This window comes from Sturnus vulgaris, chromosome 18, assembly GCF_052056855.1.
Source record: "Sturnus vulgaris isolate bStuVul1 chromosome 18, bStuVul1.hap1, whole genome shotgun sequence".
NCBI classification, from domain to species: Eukaryota; Metazoa; Chordata; class Aves; order Passeriformes; family Sturnidae; genus Sturnus; species Sturnus vulgaris.
In genome coordinates, this window is record NC_142260.1 from 11,876,843 (window position 1) to 11,882,500 (window position 5,658).

Here is a 5,658-nt window from a genome sequence, read left to right on the forward strand (position 1 = left end):
GAGCTGTAGCTCGGAGAGAAGCAGTGGGGTTGGAGCTCTCTCAGTTATGTGAAAAGGAAAAGAGCAGCTTTGAACTGAGGACGTGGCCAAGCTGCAAAAAGAGGAGCAAATGTCGAGTGGGGATGGTTTCTTCCTCATCAGTAAGCTGACCCTGAGCCTCCTCTTCCCTGGGGTGACCAATTCCAGCTTCCTAACCTTTCCTTGTCTCTAAATTGAAATTTTAGAGGTGCAAGCATGCTATGGAGCTGCCTTCTTCATAACAGGCAATGTATGCACAAAAATCACCTTTTTTATTTGTCTGCATTTCAGCTTAATGTCTCATGGATTTTGGACACACATAAGTAGTAATAACACTTTATTCTAATGTGCCACATATTTTGCATATTAATGTCTGGGAGGAAAATAGCAGCCTACAGGAAAGCCATTAATCAGAAGAAGTAAATGCCAAAGGTAAAAATTAATGAATTCACTAATGTTTTTTTTTTTCTTTTATCCCTGCTGTTATCATTTAGCTGTGTACAGATATCTGCAGTTTCCTCTCTTTTCAGGAGTATTTATAAAAACATGCCCAATTTTAGCACTGAGAGCATTTAATACTGGAATAGAAGCAGCAAACAATATTCCTGGGTGATTTGACCAGAAAAATAAAATCACTGTCTGATGAGAAAACAAAGTGTGCAAGAAGCTGGAAATGGGTGTTTTACCTGGCCAGGTAGACCAGGCCTTCAAAACCTCTGTGCATTACACTGAAGTTGGTGTTTTGAGGAAGAGTTTCATCAATCACTCTTTGCTCTTGCCAGGTAAGAGAAATTCTACAGCAACTGCTATAAAAGTCTGTTTATTTTATATTTTTATTTGAGAGAGGAATTGTTTTCAAACTGTGCATGTGTGTGTAGGCAGAGGTTTACTTTCATTTTATTTCAGTCCAGTTTTGTGTCATTCAAAAATTGAAAAACCATGAAGTGGTAAAACCTAAGATTTATTCTGCTTTGTTTTCATTTTAACACATAAAATAAATATCATCTGAAAATAACTTCAAAAATCTCAGATCTAATTAACTTAATTGTAGTTAGTTCTGTACTATCTCAAAGCTCTGAGCATGGACAAGGAGAAATGCCTTTAATTTAATGAGGAAGCACAAAAGAGTGTGCAATACAGAACAGTTATTTGGATGCCCATTTTGTTGGTAAATCAGGACCAGTGTGTTCTTTACTTAACTTCTTGACTGACTTTTAAAAATTTAAAGAGATCTATTCATGTCATCTTAAAGAGGTTTATGCCCCTTTAAAGATGCTCCACTTGTATTTACATGTTTGTATTTATGTGTGTGCATATGTACCAATGAAAGTCCTTCCTCAGCATAATTCACAATACACAGGTCACCACCCAGGACCAAATTAAGCTTTTTCCCTCTGAGAATCTCTTTTTTCCCTCTTTGAGCTATATAAAAAACAAGAGACACTAAAATCAGTTAAGACTCAAAAGAGCCTGAAGTAACTAAGGTGACTTGGGGATTTAAGGCAAATATTCAAGTTCTGGTGTAAATTCTGTGCTGAGGAGAGCCAAGGCATAAAAACTCATCTGATTTCTACTCTTTGAGAAGCATCCTGGTAAAAATGGAACCTGACAGAGAATGTATTATGGTACTAATAACAGATTTCAATGTTTTTAATGACATTGGTCTCTAATATTTGTCTGGTCATCACGAACTTTTTCTTCTGAAGCTGCCCTAAAGGTGGAAGTGTTCAGACACAATGCATGAGAGAAAAGCTGAGTTTTACTTTTATGAGCTCTAAGAGCATGCAGAATTTCACATTCTTAAGAACATTTTATATTAGTTTGCTTTTAGCCAAGTCCGTGCTAAAACCACTTTTTACACTAAAACTTTAGAGGTGTTCAAATCTAAAGAAAATAATGTCATATTCAACAGCTAGGATAAGAAGGAGATGATAATCACGAGTTTTACTTACAATTAAGTCTTTCAAAGTAATTAAATGTATTGCTAAATGCTATCAGAATCATGAGGATGAAATATTTTTCAGGTCCTGACTGTACTGTCATTGACCTCTGACAAATATTAATTCCAGCCCTACTTGTTAATTCCCATCCAACCACAGCTCTTCAGTTCCCCTCCTTTTCTGGGAAGCTGTATGGTTTCTGTTGAGAATGCCATGATATTAATTAGCTGTAGCTCAGATATTCTGGATAGAATCTGCATTTTCTGAGGGGACTGGCACTTACTGGCTTCTTCTTTCTCAGTGTGTGATTAAGTGTCCAACCCCTGGCCTTGTAGAGCCACTGATACCATCTCAGACTTATTTTTTTATCTCACTCCTGTTTCCTAAATGTTTAGTGCCACTCACTTTCTGCTCTTCTTACTTTTGTCCTTATCTATTCCAGTTTTGTCTCTAATAGTTTCTGTCATAGTTTCCTTTGCTTATTGTACATTCCTTAATCCTTTAACTGTCTTCACCCTTTTTCTACTCCCAAACTTCTTTTATTTTCTTACTCCTTCCCTGCCTATATCAGCTGTTACTCAGATTTCACAATCTGTGCATGGAACATTCCATTTTTTGTAGAGCATTCCATGACTTTGGCCCATAAATCTGGCACCTACCTTACACTGCTTGTGACTCTCTAGCTCTGAAATTTTCAAATAAATCTGTAGAGAATGGTCCTGAGTCTGTGCTGTGCTCTGAGGTTGTGAAAGAGACCATGAAAGCAGTTCTTATTATTACAATAAAGCAGAAAGCCCCAGCCACACCTAGGTTACCTTGGGATGAAAAATGCTTGCAATGAGTGATTTGAGAGACCATAGTCCAGGAGTTATGGTTTGGACTTCTTCATGAGAAAGAAACACAGATTGTTAAAATGTAGAGCCAGTCATGAGCAAGGGAACATTTAGAAACCCTGGATATAAACAGATGGTCTAGAAGGATGTGCACTATAAGTAAAAACTAGGATTTAATTTTTATATCATTGCAAATTATCATATCTACAGTTTACATGGCTTTTCTTCTTTTCTTTCTTTAATTTCTTCAGAAATTAAGCAAATCTTTATGCCAAAAATTAATATTCAGAGTTGGGAAGTATTTTCCCTGTATTTGTTGTTATTTTCTTGATTATGATAGCCTTTATAATTTGTCAAGTTAAATACTGTGTCTATAACCATGTCAGGCAGGGGCTGACAAAAAATTTTCAGAACTGAGATGTCTTGTGCCATGAAAAGTCTTTATCTGAAGATCCAAAAATCTTCCACGTGACAGTGACTAAATCACCTGACTGCAAAAGTTTGTTTCCCAGTCAGAGACTCCAGGTCCCACCTGCCCACTGGCTGTGCTATGCTGTGTTAACTTCATTTATATACAAACAGCAGAGGAGTGCTACTGCCACTTTCCAGCAGAGGAAGTGAATTATTTGCAGGTCATGTGATAAAAGAGAGAAAAGAGGGAAACTCCTGCAGGTTCACCCAGATTGCCCTGTAATAAAATCTGAATTACACCTCGGTGCAGTACCTGGGTCACAGGCCAGGCTTCTGCTGCTGGGAGGGCACAGGAGTAATTTATTATCACCTAGTTAATGGATGAAACACCAAAGGGGTTTTCAGAAGAAGGCATTATACATATATTAAAATCCACCTGCTCTTGGTGGCCATGAAACCACTACGTGGAGCCTTTGCCAGGATAAGAAAAGAATAAAAAGAAAAATAACAATACAAGTCATCGAGCTCTTTGAGGGCCTGGATAGGCAGAGCCTGGCATCTCACGTTCCAGTTTTATTACCAGGGATAATTTAAGATTTTGCTAGACACCAAAAGTGGAAATCTTCACTGAGGATACTGAACAGAAGTAATTTTAAACAGTTTTACTTAGAAGCTCAGATGAGAATACTGGGGGAGAGGTTCTAGGGCAGGTTAGTGAGAGGATAACCTAAACCAGCCCCAATCTCAAGTTTAGTTCTCAGAATGGAGAGCTCAGTGACAGTTCTGCTGTTGGCAGGCTTTTGGAATCTTGACTGCTCCATTCAACTGAGTTATTTACCTAAATGTCTGAAATCCTCTTATTTATGCAAATTTCTCTGCAGCATTCAGAATTTCTCTTATAAAAAGCTTTACCCAGCTCAGTCCAGCCTGAGGTCCAACCTAGAAAATCTTATTTTTTGAGTCAGGGGTCATATAAATGCTGGAAATGAAAAGGTGTATTTGCCTGTGAAAAATATACATATGCTTCATATTCTATTCAAAGAGAAAACTTTGTCCATGATGAAACCATATCTTCAGTATCACTAAATATAAAATCAAAATGCTGCTCTAATCTGTTTTTCAAGGTGGTGCTAGAAGAGAAGAAAAGAAAGAATATTGAGATCTTTGAAACTGGAGAGAATTACAGATTTCTCCACAACTACAGAGCACTTGGTGATTCTGTTAACTGCCAGCATTTACCACCTTCCTCTCCCATTTGTTTCAGTGGTGGAATGGGTACCCAATAACACCCAAGGTCTTTTGTGTCCATTGCATTTTGAGATGATGATTATTTTTTAGCCATTTAAACAAGCACCAAAAAAAGAACCAAAAAACAAAACAAAACAAAAAACAAACAAACAACAACAACAAAAAACCACAACAAAAAAAAACCACTAAAAACCAAACAAAAACCCCAAAATCCCCAGAAGACAAAAAAACCTAGCCCCAAATCTTGAAGTGAGCATGAAAGCCATGATGCATTTTCATGAAGTGACTCAAGATGACAACAGAGAAATTAGTTTATCTTTCAGGTTGAACCAGGACTGAAGGACCAAAGCAGTGGCATTAACTCACAGGAAATAGAGGATTTTCTTGCCCATGAGTTAGACAAAGTGTCCCACACTACAGAAGCAAATCTTGCCTTATTCTAAGTTAATACTTGTGCATTTATTTCTATATCATCTTATTTAATTTCACCTAATGAAAGGAATTGTCTTTCCAAACCTGGCCCCTGTCACACCCTCACAGTCCAGCATTTACAGCTGAGCTGTTTTCATTTCTGCCTTCAGCAGTGTGGTTGCCCTGACAAATGGAGAATCCTGCCAAAGGCCATACCTGTTTGAACAACACACCTTTGCTGTTTGGGAGACTTTTTCCCCCTCTCTCCTTCACAGCCTATCTAAAACCACACTTATTTAATGAAACATTTTGGCTTTAGTCTCTTCAGAAAAGATGCAGAACATCACAGGCCCCCAGTTTCAGTTTTCCTTTCTTTTTCTAATGCTTTTGCACTCTTTCAAGTCAATCATCCTTTTATTTCATATTTTATGCTTGCGTGCTGTTCAGACAATTGACAATACACCTGAGCTTTCATGTCTAAGGCACTTACTTCACACCAATGTAATGACAATAATTTCTACCAGCTTTTTTCTGTTTCTCCTGCTGTACTCTGCACAAAATATGTTTTATAAGGCACCTTGTCCAAGAGTTTCAAACCACAGAATCATTTAGATCCTCGAGTTCAGTCATTAACCCATCACTGGCAAGTCCACCACCAAACCATGTCCCCAAATGCCACAACTACACATCCTTAAAATACCCCCAGGGATGGTGACTCAGCTGCATCCTTGGGCAGCCTCTTCCAGAGCCTGGCAATCCTTTAGGTGTTAAATCCTGGGGGATTGCAAAGATGCTCT

The 5,658-nt window shown here is 38.0% G+C and overlaps 1 long non-coding RNA gene across 2 annotated transcripts in view; it reads left to right on the forward strand.

Annotated features, from left to right (window-relative positions):
* The first annotated feature begins 301 nt into the window (after positions 1 to 301).
* The window catches only part of LOC148221753 (uncharacterized), a 26,034-nt gene continuing 20,677 nt past the window's right edge, over positions 302 to 5,658 (forward strand). The window contains exons 1-2 of one of the 2 annotated variants that reach the window (XR_015807572.1): positions 302 to 450; positions 549 to 800. This is a non-coding gene — a long non-coding RNA (uncharacterized LOC148221753). Of the gene's footprint in view, positions 801 to 5,658 lie in introns of both variants that reach the window. The other variant, XR_015807571.1, reaches the window with a different exon arrangement.